General features: G+C 45.6%; 1 protein-coding gene across 1 annotated transcript in view; it reads left to right on the top strand.

Annotated features, from left to right (window-relative positions):
* The first annotated feature begins 308 nt into the window (after positions 1–308).
* Positions 309–17,075, top strand: part of LOC105011359 (guanine nucleotide-binding protein G(I)/G(S)/G(O) subunit gamma-7) — a 55,694-nt gene continuing 38,927 nt past the window's right edge. The window contains exon 1 of the mRNA XM_034293625.1: positions 309–339. The gene's annotated coding sequence lies outside the window, so the exon portion shown is untranslated. The remainder of the gene's footprint in view (positions 340–17,075) is intronic.

Raw genomic sequence — 17,075 nt, 5'->3', positions numbered from 1 at the left:
CATGTTTTGCACGACTCAGGTAAGAATGCACTCTATCGGGTTGTTATAGTTACCTAGCCTACAGAGCATTGGACCCATACCCATTCAAGCGAACAAAAAATATTATATGCCACTGCAAAACTACCCATAAGGCATACAATAAGCAGATATCTACCGATGGGTTTGAAGTATCATTCACTTTTTTAAATAATTTGTGACTGAAAATATGGTGAACATGAAGTGTAAACATGATGTCTTATATACGCCACACGATGGTGCTGTTGTCATTGTGATTCTATTCTCTGGACACTCGTGCCACAGAACATCACTGTTCTGGCTGTTTGAACACGCCTGAGTCAGGTATGCCTCGATGATGTGGTGTTTGTCTGTCACTGAGCATGATTGTCTTGTTCGGTGTATCGTGAATTGCCTACTTATTATGTTGAATTGAATAAAAGATTTGAATAACTGACCCTAGGGTAGGACTGTAAATATTGGAATTCGTTGAATTGCATGGGGGTATCGAGGAGACTCTTGGGTAGTCTTTGACAGGGAGGCAGTGCATGGTGTATGTGACATGAGGAGGACATTATCTGGCCCACGTTCAGAGGAAATTCGATTATTTCTGTCCTGTTCCTGCACAGCACTGTATAAATGTCCTTTGTCTATGATTGGTAACACAGTTAGCCTGTGCACACAGCCTGAAGCCTCTTCATTTCATAACCTCTCCTGGTCCACGGCATTAGTCACATCTCTGTCTCCCTCTGCTGGACTTCCTCTCTGTCTTTCTCGCTCCCTGTGACTCCATCAGTATCGTATTGGCTTATTGATCTCTGTCAGGTGACTATCAACTTGAAGGATGCGTGTATGTCTTTTCAGTCAAGCCCAGAAGTATTCATACCTACAACAAATTCTGACCCATAGTGAATTTCTATTTGACCAGTAGGTTTCTCCTGGCTGGAAATTACATAAACAAGTGACAGAACACGGTAAGACATTGTGCTGGAGATACAAATGAATAACGGCATTATTTGCATCTGCCAGTATTTGTGTGTGCCAGTTAGCGCCTTGCATCACACCACACTAACAGGCTAGCGGGCCCCTCTCTGTCCCCACCCCGGGGCTGTTGAATAAAGGCTTCCAGCCGGGCCGGATGCAGACCACGGCATGTGGTGTCAGAGGCAGACCCAGTGGGCTCCGGAGGAGGTTCTCGAGCCCACCTGGGCTTAAGCACGCTGACTCAGACACAAACGTGCGTGCGCGCGCGCACGGATGTGTCAGCATAGCCTCTTCATTGTGCAGAAGGAGAATGCGATCTCATTGTGGATGTGGTAATGGTTGTTGATGAAGAGCTCCTGGGTGTGTGGTGATAGGTAGCTTCAGGGGGGTACAGTGACTAAGGATTATTCATAGGGGAACGTACGTGTGTGTGTGTGTGTGTGAGTTTTGTGTGTGAGTGTATGTGTATGTGTACTACACATGTGACTGACAGACATGTTCATGAAATAGTAACTCACTGCAAATCCGACAAAGTGAGGAGGTCTGGTTAGGGTCTGATTCGTTCGGGTTCGGGTCTGGTTCGGGTCTGGTTAGGGTCTGGTTCGGATCTGTTTCGGGTCTGGTTAGGGTCTGGTTCGGATCTGGTTCGGGTCTGGTTAGGGTCTGGTTCGGGTCTGGTTCGGGTCTGGTTCGGGTCTGGTTCGGGTATGGTTTGGGTCTGGTTAGGGTATGGTTTGGGTCTGGTTAGCGTTAGGGTCCGGGTTTTGTGGTGCCATTTATGTCTGTGTGTGAGGAAGGATTTCTGGGGTGGTACCGAACGCTTGCAAATACAGCCAATGGGTCGTGGTTCAGCAGGCAGCTAGTCGGGGCCTGGCCTTGCAAACAAAACAACCAACATGGTGGACATGCTGTTATATGTTTTTATCTCGGAGGCTACGCGCTGTTCCTGTCGGTTGCGTGAGGGCTCAAGGTTTGGACTGCAAATTGTTTTGTTTTTGTGAAAAAGCAGTACAGTAGGCAGTGAATTCAGGCCAGAGACAAGACGTCCCTCCCCTGAGACGTTCCTGGTTAGGCTTAGGGATGTTTACTGTAAAAGTTAAAGTAATCTGTTGGGCTTTAGTGGCCCGTTCATGGTGTGTCACAAGTACATTGAGACAATGATTGAAAATGCATTAAGAGAGAGGCTCAGAAAGTTTCAGGCCACTGGCAGATGTCTCCGTGGTCGTTTCTTTTGTTTTACTTGTACTTGTATGACATTAACTGACATCAATGTTATTCCAGTGTTGTATTGTTATGTGTTGAATGCTGTGCATTGCAGTATACTTTAATTATTGCAAAAAACCTTAGCATGGCCAAATTCATCACTCATAACCATTGCCATTCCACTTCGTCAACTGTACTGAAGTAATCAGTATGTGCATGCTTAAGATGTAAGATAAACAAGGAGTGAAAGACTCCAGGCTTAAGTGTCCTGTACCATCTACTCTCTCTACGTGCCTCCCGCCACTCAGACACTTCACAGAAGCAGATGAATGTTCTTTTACCTCCTTGTCATATTCACTAAATAAAACAGAAGAACAGAGATCCAGTCTGCACTGGGCGCCTTAGGGAAAGGCCAATTTGAGTGAATATGTTTTTTATATTTATATATTTTCTCTCAGAGGTTTTAGCTCATGAACTATGACTGTTGTTTCAGCACAGATGGGCACAGTGACATGGTGATTCAAGAAATCTTCACAGAGACCAGGCATAGACCTGACAGTCCTATCACAGGACAGAACAACAAGTGCCTGATCTTGCCTCTACAGAGATGCTCACTACCTACACAGAGAATAAAATACTCAATAAACTCAATCTGTCTGTCTCTGTCTGTCTGCCTGTCTGTCTGTCTGTCTGTCTGTCTATCTATGTCTTTTTATGTCTCAGTCTGTGTCTGCCTGCGTCTGTCTGTCTATGTCCCGGGACCGAAATCCCTGCAGTGCAAGAGCTTTGCATTGTGGAAGTGCAGGAGACATGTGGGCATCATAGCAGTGCAACACAGATTAAATGAACTCCCCATGACTGTCTCAGCTGTGTGTCAGCAGGCATCAGCCAGATGATAAAAGCCCCCTCCCCCGGATCATCTATACAGGCTTGCTTTGTGCGCCTGTGTGTCCTGTAGGAGGTGGTGATTACCCGCGTCTCTGAGCCCAGGAACACGGCTTGGTGGGCCGCCCGGCGGCTGAATGGAAAATGGCGGTGTCATCACACACCCTGGGTGTGTTGGTGTGCATGTGGATGACCTCACAAGCCTCGCTCGTCATTACCGTGTGTTGGGCGCCAGTGGGAGTAGCTATCAGAGACCATTACGGCCTGATTGGTTCCAGACCCGTGGAGGACCGGCTCAGGCTGTGCTCCAAACTCTCCGGAGCAGGCCTCTTCTTGGCTCATCTACAGCCTTTTGTTTCAGATGTGTTCTCACTGAACGCACGTCTGAGCAGCAACACAATGACTTTTACACAGAACAGAGAGTCTGATCTTCCTCTAGTACACATTTTTTTTTTAAACAGGCACGTATTAGTTCAGGGAATCTGATTCCACTAACCTACTCATTGGCATCTTGATTACCACTGGAACAAAACCCTCTAGCTCTCTGTACCATGTCTGAGTATGTCGTGAGAGAGGCCTGTCAGCTGGGTTGTTGTTGACCTCAGACTGGTTGTCACTCACTGTGAGGGAACAAGACAGTTTATGGAACATGTCGGCCTCATTCTCTCGCTGTCTCTTTACTGTCACCCCCCACTTCTGCTGGCAGTTTTTCTTTGAGACACTTACTTGAGTTTTTTTTAAGGTGTTGTCAAGGGTCCTGAAGAGGCCCAATTTTGTGAAGTTGTATGTACAGTTCATACGTCTGCATACCCCGACAGAAACTGTGAAATGCTGGCATTGATTTAGAAAATAGGACTGATCATGCAAAAAACTGTCTTTTATGTAAGGATAGTGATCATATGAAGCCATTTATTATCACATACAGTTGTGCTCAAGTTTGCATAACCTTGGAGAATTGGTAATACATGTACCATTTTTAAAGAAAACATGAGTGAGCAGGCAAACCCATGTCTTTTATTTCTTATGGGATTCACATTCAACTGTAGGTTATAACAGAATGGCACAATCATAAAACGAACGCAAATGAACTGACCCCTGTTCAAATGTCTGCATACCCTTAGTTCTTAATACTGTGTATTGCCTCCTTTAGCATCAATGACAGCATACATTCTTTTGTAATAGTTGTCTATGAGGCCCCAAATTCCTGCAGGTGGTATAGCTGCCCATTCGTGTTGGCAACAAGCCTCCAGGTCATGCAAAGTCTTTGGTCGTCTTGCATGAATCGCACGTTTGAGATCTCCGCAGAGTGGCTCGATGATATTAAGGTCATGAGACTGTGATGGCCACTCCAGAACCTTCACCCTTTTCTGCTGTAATCACTGGAGGGTCAACTTGGCCTCGTGCTTAGGGTCATTGTCGTGCTGGAAAGTCCAAGAGCGTCCCATGCGCAGCTTTCAGAAGAATGCACATTGTCTGCCAGTATTTTCGGATAACATGCTGCATTCATCTTGCCATCACTTTTCACAGGATTCCCCATGCCTTTAGAACTCACCCCTCAAAAAAACATCAGTGAGCCACCACCATGCTTCACAGTGGGGATGGTATTCTGTTCACTATAGGCCTTGTTGACCCCTCTCCAAACAATGTTTATGGATATGACCATAAAGCTTTATTTTGGTCTCGTTACTCCAAATTACAGAGTGCCAGAAGCTGTGAGGCGTGTCCAGGTGTTGTCAGGCATATAGTAACCAGGCTTTTTTGTGGCATTGGCGCAGCGCAGTAAAGGCTTCTTTCTGGCAACTCGACCATGCAGCTAATTTTGTTCAAGTATTGTCATTTTGTGCTTCTTGAAGCAACCACACCATTTTCCAGAGAAGCCTGTATTTCTCACGAGGTTACCTGTGTGTTATTCTTTGTATCCAAAACAATTCTTCTGGCAGTTTTGGCTGAAATCTTTCTTGGTCTACCTGACCTTGGCTTGGTATCAAGAGGCACCTGAATTTTCTATTTCTTAGTAAGTGATTGAACACTACTGACTGACATTTGCAAGGCTTTGGATATCATTTTATGTCTTTGCCTATTTATACACAGACACTAATTGCAATTTAAAAAGCCACAGATGTGGGAAATTCACTTTTAATTGCCCTTTTCATATTTCATTTATATATATATATATATACAGCTCTGAAAAAAATCTAGACCACTGCAAATTATCAGTTTCTCTGGTTTTACTATTCATAGGTATGTATTTGAGTAAAATTTACTTTTTTGTTTTATTCTATTGCCAACATTACTCCCTAAACTACTGACAACATTACTCCCAAATACCAAATAAAAATATTGTTATTTATTTGTAGAAAACAACAACAAAACAACAACAACAAAAAAAGATGCATTGTTTTCAGACCTCAAATAATGCAAAGAAAACAATTTCATATTCATTTTTCAAGAACAAAATACTTATGTTTTAACTTAGGAAGAGTTCAGAATTTTCTTTGGGTGGAATAACCCTGATTTTTAATCAAAGAATTCAGTGTCTTGGCATGCTCTCCACCAGTCTGTCACATTGCTGTTGGGTGACTTTATGCCACTCCTGGTACAAAAATGTAAGTAGCTCGGCTTTGTTTGATGGCTTGTGACCATCCATCTTCCTCTTGATCAAATTCCAGAGGTATTCAATGGGGATTAGTTTTGGAGATTGGGTTGGCTATGACAGTCTTGATCTGGTGGTCCTCCATCCACACCTTGGCTGTGTGGCATGGAACATTGTCCTGCTGGAAGAAAACTACTCACAGGTTTGGGGAACAGAGCAGAAGCAGGTGTTCTTCCAGGATAACCTTGTACTTGGCTTGATTAATGCATCCTTCACAAAAACAAATCTGCCCAATTCCAGCCTTGCTGAAGCATCCCCAGATCATCACTGATCCTCCACCAAATGTCACAGTGGGTGCGAGACAATGTGGCTTGTAGGCCCCTCCAGGTCTCCATCTAACCATTAGACGATCAGATGTTGGGCAAAGCTGAAAATGTTACCTGTCAGAGATTACCTTACTCCATTCCTCTACAGTCCACTCCTTATGGTCTTTTGTAAACTTCAGCCTGGCTCTTCTTTGCTTCTCATTGATGAAGGGCTTTTTTCTAGCTTTGCACAACTTCAGCCCTGCCCCTAGTTAGCCTGTTTCGAACCGTCCATTCACTTCACCTCAGCTGCTGTTTGCCATTCTTTTTGTAGGTCACTTGATGTCATCCTACGGTTGTTGAGTGACATTCGAATGAGTTGACGGTCATCTCGGTCAGTCGTTTTGGCCCTCTGCCTGTCTGTAGCTTTGTTGTCCTCAATGTCTGTTGCTTGACCTTGTTCTTATGAAGGATGGATGCAGCCTGATGCTCACTGTATCCCTCTGCCAGTAAAGCCAGAATTGAACCCTTCTTTTCCTCACTCAAAGCTTTTCTTTTCAACTATTTTGTCATGCTGAATAGTTATTTTTTATTCAAATTAACTTTGAGGTACTACTTGCACTGTTTTTGCCATCCAACTGGTCCTATTGCAAGAGGATATTGATGACCACAGCAGTGGTTTTTATTATTTTCCTCGTTAAATTAGGCTTGGTTCAGGAAATCACTTGATCAGTACCTCATTAAGTATAATGAGGTGTGCCTGTGTTGGAATAGTTTAACAGACACTGGAATGGAATGGCTGCCATACATGTAGAGATGCTGAGTGGTCGCTTAATTTTTGCAGATATATAATATGAAATAGCTGTTATCCAAATAAAGAAAGACATACAGGCAGACTGAATGACATAGGAGGCATGTAGAATGAGAGATGAATCTTGCTTTATTTGTTTGTGATAATCAGCTTAGTGGAATTCATCAGAAATTCTCTTCTGGAATTGTCCATATGTAGTGTGTGTGTGTGATTAGCTGATATTCTAGAGTTTTCTGACTGTGAATAGCCTGGGCCAGAATAGACCGGTAATCCTATCGTACATCTTGTATCCCTCTCTAAGCCTGTGACTGGTTATGTGACCGGGAAACTCCAACCCTCTCCATGCCTCCTCTCCTCCCACTCCACATAGGGACACTCCCCTTACTGACCTGTACACACAATCACAAACACACACAGCCGCATGCACACGCACGCCCTGGAATAATCCAGAGGTCACCCACACCGAAGCTAATCAAGACGAACGATGAAAACACATTGACAGAATACAGAAAGCATTTCCAGGCTCTCAACAACAACAACAACAACAACATCAACAACAACTGTCAAATAGATGTATCACGCGTGTAAAACGACAGCAGCCAAGAGGGTATTTGTCTGTCATCAGTGGAATTGATTATTACATGGATGATCTGTGTTTCTGTGTCCTCCTTGACCTGGGCTGACTTCCACAGCTGGCACCCCGCCAGACACTGTGAACATAAAACACACACGCACACTCATCCGGCACGCGTGCATGGAAGTGTCAGGGTCACAGCACACACATACACACACCCGCACACACACACACACACACACACACACACACACTCTCCTCTTACAGAAGTGTCATTAGAGAAGTCACTTGCAGCACAAAGTGCCAAGAGATGAAACACGTGCCAAAGAGGGAGACAGGCCGATTATTGGGACACACCCGTCCATCCTGTTTTAATGTTCCCCGGCCTACCCCTCTGCTCGCCCCCATGCCTGCCCCCCAGTGCTCAGGACAAAACAGTCATCCCAATTCTGGGCTGCTGTGCTGGGTGTTCCACTACAACCAGGGCCTGTCATAGCAGTCTGGGAGTTCTCCAAACAAACAGGAAAATGTGCAGTATTTCTGGTAGGAATATATGGCTTTCCCCTGACTGCGCAGGTCAATTACACTGTGCTTGAAATGAGTCATCCCCCAACCCACAGGGCTTATCTCTGGCGGAGAGTTGATTGTGAGGGAAAGTCTTAAAAGGCTTTTGTGTAACTCAGCAAGACCACGTCAACTTTTACTCAAGCGTCTGTTTTTGCATTCCCCATGGAAACCTTAAATGTGTGGTGAGGATTTCTGTCAGAGAAATGGGTTATTGTGGGATTTTTTCCCATAATGCCTCGGGAGGCGCCGGGGGCCAACCATTAAAGCTGCTGTGTGTAGGTGCCCCTTTGTCATTATAGCTGTCATTGTGTTGGTGTGTCTGTGGTGTCGTGGCAAACTAGTTCAGTTCCAGCGGCAGACACGGCACCAGTTCCTGGTTGCATAACGGGTGTTTACCAAACATTGAACTGCAGTAGCATACTGTTCAAAAACCCCCATGTGCTGTGACACTGTCAGAGGCCAGTCCAGAAAATAAGTTACAAACTCAAATGAATCCTCAGATATCCTGTGCGACCTCTGACACACTGCATTCCACTGCATTCCACTGCAATACACCCACCTGACGGCTGATTGACGCAAACGGAAATCTTTAAGGGTGCCCATACCTTCTCCCCAACCCGAGTTGTTGGGAACAATTCGTAGTAGGATCTCTGTTCCACCGCAGAAGGCTAAAATTACCCAAATAGGCTGTGGTGGGCCTCAAAAAAAGGACTGGAGACGGAAAGAAACGCCCTTTACCCAGCCCATCCCTAATCCGCCGCCCGCTATATTCTGACCTTTTTCTTGTCAGCCCCTCTGTCACAAAGGAAGTGCACTCCTGCCCTGTTGTTAGCCAGCCCGCTGCCCTCTCAGTGTTCTGCGGAGGGTTGCCGTGGTGAGGGGTGGAGAGGCTAATTGCCAGGCTCTCCGTTCGGGAGCCACACCTGGAAAAAGCCGTCCCACGGGCTCTGTGTAACCGCTCTGAGAGAGGTGACCTGAATACGGCCGAACCGGCTCAGGCCGGTTATGCTTTGTGTCGGTGTATCCGGTCAGTCATTGCGCAATTCAAAATGTAGGGATGATAAGGGCTCGGGTTATGTTTGCTTGTTTTCAAATCTCGGTTCGGGTCCGTGATGTTCAAATTCAACAATTTAAACAAGTGAGTTTATTTAACCATGTGTCATTTTCAGATTTGACGCCCACGCAGAAGTGTGTTGGACATTTATTTGCAAAACCCCCGGATTTGCAATTTGGTGCTTTCCCCCCATTGGCTTGTTTGGGGGTGGTTGACTGTCATTTACAGTAATAGCCCAGCCTGTCATGTGTTTTGATCCTGTTTCCTGTGGACTTGACCCATAGAAAGAGGTGATGTTCCTACTAGTGCTGTACTAATGGGACGCTAAATACAAACATGTCTTATCACTGATAATGGTGCCCTCCCACACACACAGCTACACAAACATACCTACGGGACACACACACACACACAGCTACACAAACATACCTACGGGCCACACACACACACACACACACACACACACCGCCTCTGCAGAACACAGAGGCTTCTCTTCAGTAACTGGCATCAATAACCGGAAAACTGCTCACATCTCAGCACCGTCTCTTCTTCCGATCCAACTGGCTGCATTTTGATTCAGTGTGAATTGCAAACCTCTGCTCAGTGATTGGTCAGCCACAACATGGGCCAATCCTATTAGCTCACTCCGCTGTGTGGCACTGTGTCTCGTGTGATGCTGCCCTTGCATTGCCGGGAAGATGTCAAGGAAATACTGGCGTCCTATCCCTCCCTTTCCCCGCTCCCAGCAGCTGCTAGTTTCCGGGAAGTGTTTGTGTGCTGAATTTGTGGGTGTTTGTTATTGGTCTTCCAGTTTGGGAGGATGAGAGTTAGCTGGAAGGTGTTATTTACAGTGTTACCTAGAGATACTCTCTCTCTCTGCAGTAAAAGCTCTGTTCCTGTCAGAGGATGCATCAGGATAATGGTCAGTATGACTCACTAGAATCCACGGAAGTGAGAATCAATTGACCGCTATGAAGGCACCGGAGTGCAAACTTTAAAGGTTTTTAGAGACACTCAAGAAGCAATGAAGGATGGCAAATTATGTTAGGTTAGTTTGAATCCTGTTAACAATGCATAACTGAAATTATGATATTGTCTATAGTCTGTCATGTGACTGTTATGTGGTCACTTATGACTAATCCACCTGTTCAGGAAGTCATTCGGTCATCCAAATAAAAACATCTAGCAGCCACAAGGGGGCAGTGTGAGACCACAAAACGGCCGCCCCAGCCGGGCTTGTTTTCCAGACTATTGTTTTCCACTCCAGGCTGAGGGAACAGGGGCCGAGCTCACAGGCTGTCTAGACCAGTGGTGGCCGGGCCGGATTCCTCCCCTGTTACATCAGTTCAACCATAGACTGTGACTCAGCGGGGGCAACTTACAGACAGTTTGGGTCCCGTCTAGGATCCCACCACAGGAAACCGTCCCCCCCAGAGAGAGAGAGAGAGATAGAGAGAGAGAGAGAGAGATTGAAAGGCAGAGAGAAAGGAGACGGAGACACCTGGTCAGCATCGAGGATTTAGCCACCGTCTAGATTCCTCATGTTGATGTGTGTTGTTTTCCCTTCACTTGAACCACACAACCTGGACCGGCTGGCAGTCGGAGTGTTTAGAAATCCAGGGGTTATTTTTATCTGAGCCAGACAATCAGTCTGTGCAGATTCCTGAGCAGTTGTTTTGTCAGTCAGCCCGTCTGATGGTTCTCCCGGCCGGTTGAGACTGAACTTGTTGTGGGCCTGCAGTGGGTTGCATGCAACGGGTTCACTGGTAACAGGCAAGGGGTTCGGGGACTTTGGACTTTCTGCCGTCAAACTGGACATGCAGGCTGAGACTAGGATTTCATAGCTGTGATATTGTGTAGCTATGTAGGCTCAGGGCCCACCCAGAATGTTAGAAATATGATTTAGCATTGTTTGTTCTCAGTTGCCTTTGAAAATATATTCTGGCTTTGGTTCTTGCCAGACACGTTGTTTTTCTTTTCTCCTAACATTTATATATCCTCTGGAATATTCTGCCTTAACACTGTGTTCGACTCATCGGCCAGAACAATCCGGTGTCAGCCCACGTGTGCACATTGGCAGATTGGCTCAAATCAATTCCATCCATTTCACCAGCTGCAAGTCGGATTTGCCGAATCACTAAAACACTGAACCAATCATGTTGTTGACTTCCTCCATGACTCAGCAGCTTGCTGCTCTCTTCCCTCCATGGTGCCTACTGTAGCGCTCTCTTAGAGGAAACTGTGTGTCGCAACACAACGTTGCTGTTTGCTCTAATCCATGTTCGAAGCTGCTCAACCTTTTGTTTAGTGTCCTCCTTCCCTGAGGTCATCTCTGAATTAGGTCATGTAGTGATGAACAGTGTGGAATGGTGTTGTGGAGCGGCAGTGTAGCCCAGTGTAGCCCAGCGCTGTCGTGTAGCTCTGTCGTGTAGCGCTGTCTTGTAGCGCTGTTGTGTAGCGCTGTCGTGTAGCGCTGTCATGTAGCGCTGTCGTGGACCGGTGTTGTGTAGCGTTGTCGTGGAGTGGTGTTGTGTAGCGTTGTCGTGGAGTGGTGTTGTGTAGCGGTGTTGTGTAGCGGTGTTATGTAGCGGCGTTGTGTAGCGGCGTTGCAGAGCGGCGCTGTGCAGCGGTGTCGCAGATTAGTAGCGGCTAGATTTTCTTCTGGGCCCGTGTCCTGCACAATCTGAAATCCCATGTCCCTGTTACAACACAGTTACTATGCTGTTACATCACCAGAGACAGCGAGAGAGCAAGAGAGAACTTTCTCCCGCTTTCTCTCTCTCTCTCTCTCTCTCGCTCTCTCTCTCTCTCTGTCTCTCACTCAAAGGGAAAACCCATTGCTCTCTCCGGTGTGGTTCAGTGAGAAACCCCTTCCCTCCATTCGCTCGCTGTTGCTGAGGGCAGATTGTGGTGCATTGCTCTCCAGTTGCCTCATATATTCTAGGTAGAAGTGGTATCAGGGTTGTTGATCTCAGTGGGCTGTGACCTATATCACTGTTTTCCCCATCTGGTTAGTAGATGACTCAGCTACTTTAAGGGGAACATTTTGCTCCGCTCGATTATGTTGGGGCCACATTTATTCTCACATCATCGAAAACAATGTAATTCACTCTGTGTTTTCGTTTTAATTCCACCTGCTGGCGTGTCCAACGCCAGACCCTCTACACAGATACTGAACATCACCTCCTCTTTCTGTGGGGAAGATGATTGCCCACTCCCCACCTCCTCCCTCCTCCTCTCCTCCTCTCCTCCTCTCCTCCTCTCCTCCTATCATTCTCTACTCCCACTACACTCGGCATTCTTCTCTCTGTTCTATGCCTGTGCTCCTACTCTAGCCCACGTGTGTGTGTGTCAGTCAGGGTGTTTTTTTCTAAAAGAGACAGCGCGTGTAGTCTAACCTTTTGTGTTTGAGTTATGTACTAACACGATCACACACACACACACATGCACACACACCCACCCATGCACTCCCTCACACACGCCTACACGTGTGCTCGCTCACAATCACACTACCACGCACAGACGCAAACATACGCACACTCACACACAGCCACACACCCTCTACTGTTCAGAAGTTGGTAGTAATTGCTGCTTGATTATTCATGTGACCTTTGCACATCGAGTCATAACTATTAGATACTGCTGAGCCCAGAGATGATGCATACCTTTACTACACAAACACAAACACAAACATTCACCCACTCACACACACACACACACACACACACGCATTCACACTCACTCATCCACCCACAAACACACCGCACTCACCAACACCCCCCCCCCCCCCCCCCCCCCCCGCCTCCAGCCTTTCATTTTCTCTGTGGTTTAACACAGAAAGAAACAAAAGATTTGGACGTATACAATTAATCCAAACACTTTTGTCTCATCAACTAATTAGTTGGGAGAAGGTCTCCCCACACCCAAGGTCGGGGAGGGTTCACATTTGGTGTCACAGAAACTCCAAATCACGTGAAAGTAGGACATGCCCGTGATTAGAAAAACTTTTCAGGTAGGGGTTTGTAGATTATTATGTTTTCACCGTTATTGAACCAGGTAGAGCAATTGAGAAGGAAGCTCTTCAATGTTAGTGGATGACTTGGCTAAAGGCTAATCGTTTAAAAATGCTACCAGTGCTGAGGACACAGATATCAGTCCAGCCTAGGAACATAGCTACACGGCTTCATTGCTGCAGGATGGTTTCAACTCTGCTTGGTTTCAATACCAAAACAAATATCAAGACATTGTTTATGTCCTTCATTTCATACGTATTATATACTATATTTATCTACACCTTTTAGCAGATTTAGCAGATGCTCCTCATCAGAGAGATGCGAGGGCATCTTCAAGCAGGCCCCTTGTGTGAATGTAACCCCTTAAACCTGGCACTGCAGGTGCCATGCATACATTCGAAGTAAACTCCACCAATAGCTATAATAACCTTGTTTTAAATTAGTAGCAGGTGGATTATATATGTTCTATCTTATGTGACAGCGTGCACTGTCCAGCATGCCTCAATATTTACAAGGGGTACTTCACAGTGGATTCTCTGGTAAAAAAAGAAATGGCACAGAGTTTATCACATGGACAATTGCAGAAGACCGAACCAGGTTGGCAAAATTTCAAGTGTTTCACAGGAACACTCCAACTGGAAGCGCCTCATGCCTTCTGCTTCACGGTAACAAGGGAGTGTGTCCCGGAACATAAAGAAATTTTTCCTGAGAATTTCATTGGTATCCTGCTGCACCACTGAGCCATCAGGCCTGACTGTTAGTAGCTAATGTTTAGGACAGATGTGCAAGAGCATCCACTATGAGCTTACTCAGTGCTCAGTAATGGAATGCAGTTCATCTAGAAATGTAGTTCAATCCTAGTGAATTCAAATACATTTGTTCCTTTTGCTTAGATATCTATAACCATCTGTTCTGATGCTGCAGTGGTATGCAATAAAATAAGCATCTGTTGTAGCCTTTATGTTTGTTTCTGGTATTTTGATAGTTGTCAGATCAATGGAATGCAATATTCTGTGCGTAGGTCGAGTCAGAAAGTCAGTTGATCAAATCATATAGCCATCATTGGAATGTTTTGAAAAATTCATATTAAACTATCATATTCTATGAGTGTTAGTGTCTCTAATCTAATCTCTAGTCACCCGTTGTTTAGGGGCATAGCAGTTAACTAGCATAATCTGCACCTTAGCTAGCCACTGCTTGATATGGCAATAAAATAGCTAACGCTAAGAGTTTTTACATGAATCACCTTGACTGAGCTGAGCCAGTGTTTTAGTCTAATTTGAACCCAACAGTCTAGGGTCCGGTTTAGTTGACTTGTGGCTACGCTAGCCTGCATAGCCAGCATAGCCGAGCTAGCCTGCATAGCCAGCATAGCCGAGCTCTATCGTGGGAATAGATGGAGACTGGAGCTCACTTAGGCAGACCACCTGGCAAACACAGAGAGCCTTCACATTCCCTCCCTGGCAACTGGACATTAGTAGGATTACCTCCCATGTTCGCTAGCCGCGTCGGCTAACGGCCTGACTGTGATAATAGATGTCTCTCTTCCCACGCTACGGGTGGAGGGGGACACAAGGGTCCAACGGAAGTTTAACATCCGCTCTTAACCCAACACTTTCAAATTGGAGAGGTGTGGAGGGCTGCCAGACATTCAGTCCCTGGGGAACAATTAGGGATAACTGTCTTTCTCTTGGACAGATTTTCCAACTCTGATCTAGCAACCTTTCAGTTATTGGTTATATGCACAACCCCCCCCCCCCCCACACACAACCCCCCCCCCCCCCACACACACACACCACCCCACCACCCCACCCACCTCTCTAATGGGGGGCAGCAGGTATCCGAGCAGTTAGAAAGGCAAGCTAGCGACCTGGGTGTCGCCAGTTAGAATCCCTGATCTGACAGGAAAAATCCCTCAGTGAGTGGCACGCAGACAAACGAAGAAGCTGCTGGTTTCTAATCCTAAAAGCCATCGCCCTGCCATTGTGCCCTTGAGCGCGACACTAAAAGCACAGCAACTGGTTGCCCAGACGACCGGTGTTGTGGCAGCCGTGTGACTCCAGCTCCTCCAGCGTGTCATTTACACTTTGTCTTTGGGAGGGGTTAGGAATTCGGTGGAATGAAGTGATCTGAATCTCGATGCCAGCCATTAAGGCAAAGTTCGTCGGGCACAGCACAGTGTGTCCCTGCCTCAGGCAGGGGTCGGCGTTGCCAGGCCCGGTAGTTTCTAATGCAGCCAGAATGCATTCCTACTATTCCACTGGGTGTGAATGCAAGGGCGTTGTGGTCCAGAGGACACCGGTTGGCTGCGTGTACATTCTGTCCCCAGCCCCTTCCGGCTCAACTTGTTCCACTCTCTCTCCCTCTGATTTTTCACGGTCGCCCTTTCCTCCCATGCCATGTGTGGATACAGCCGAGTTCATGTCAAGCTTTGTCTGGGCATGCCCGTTCTACTGTGTGCACTCTGCCCCCCTGTGATGTTCTGCGAGAAGTACAGCCTGAATGTGACAATGTGTCTTCGCAGGGTTAGTCTGTTCATTTTGGGTTTAATCCGTAACCTCACCACAAAGCATATCATGTCTTTCTTTGCTGACCATATAAGGATTTTTACTGTGGGAATTTCACAGTGTACAGGCTCCGAGAGTGGGAAGCAGTTATGCTATATTGCGTGGTTGACAAAATAGAGAGTAGAGTATCTCCAGAACTAAAATGTCAGTGAATCTGCAGGAGGACCTGAATGCATTTTTGTTTTAGTTTTTCAGTCAGATTATGAGTCAACAGATTATTTACTAGTGATATTCAGATAGGGATAATATTGAAACAGTTAGATATAAATATATTGTTTAATGATATTTTGTATTGTTTTGTTGTACCTGCACCACAACCCCTGTATCTTTCCTTTGTGTTCTTCGTCTACTTTTCTTTAAAAGATAGTGAAATGGCTTTCAGGTCTTGTATCCAAACTTTTTTCCCTCTTGAGTCCCTTTTCAGGAGCTACGTGGTGAGCAATATGTTTGAAAGATCAAATCATAAAACGAAGTGATGTGGGAAATGATTGACCTATTTTACTGCCCTGCTAGTCTTCACTTCTTTTTGCTATCTTATTAAGGTTATGCTTAGTGTGGTTTCAATACTATGGCAGAAGGAGGTCATACCCAGTTAAGGAAAACTCCCTGGAACCAAAGGACACAACACCAGCATTCCCTGTTTATCTCACCTTGCATACCAATTAGTGGCATGTGACATGATGATGCTGACACAGAGTAATGTTATTTGAAGGATGTTTCAAAGCGGCATCTTAAAAAAAAAAAATGCATTGTCTTCTTGTCTTCTTCGGCTGCATGCCAACTTGTTTCAGTCTAATGGGAAAAGAATTCAATGGCCTCGTGCCTAAATAATGGCTTCCGCATGGGACTAAGATAGTTGTTGGTCAATTAGTTTAGAACATAATGGACAGTAGCTAAGAAATGCTCTGTTAATGACTTTTTCAGTACTGAGTACTGCTGTCATAGTACTGTGTACATTACTTTGCAGTACTTTAGTACTGCTGTTGAGGTGCTGTATTAATGAGTTTGCAGTACTGCTGTAGTAGCACTGAATTAATGCTCCTTTGATCTGGCATTGAGAACAGGAAAGCTTGGCCGTCCGTAAATGATTAGTAACACAGTTCTAGCTTGATTAAATCTAGAAAATGTGTGTCAGTAACTGAAAGTTGAAATCACTTTCTGATAAGTAGAAGACAAAGGTCAAGTAGTATCTACTTCTGTATTGGATCTGCAAACTTCTGCAAGGCAGGTTAACCCTGTTTTGTTCTTTCTCAGGTGTGGCCTTTAACCTTCTCAGGTGTGGCTGTCCTGACACATATATTAACAGTGGTAACAAACAGTAAATAAACATTGAGTGAATCAAGTGTGCTCAAAAATGATTTATTTTCATTCATTCTCATTCTTGTCTCTTTCTCTCTGTCTCTCTCGCTAACTCAGGCTTCACACACACATCACACATACACATTGATACACACACATTGACACACACACATTGACACACACCTTTTCCCTGTGTGTCAAATGCATTCCTCCAGTCCTGACTATT

This window comes from Esox lucius, chromosome 8 (assembly GCF_011004845.1).
Source record: "Esox lucius isolate fEsoLuc1 chromosome 8, fEsoLuc1.pri, whole genome shotgun sequence".
NCBI classification, from domain to species: domain Eukaryota; kingdom Metazoa; phylum Chordata; class Actinopteri; order Esociformes; family Esocidae; genus Esox; species Esox lucius.
Note: the sequence above shows the minus strand (reverse complement) of the source record. Positions and strands in the feature narration are given on the sequence as shown.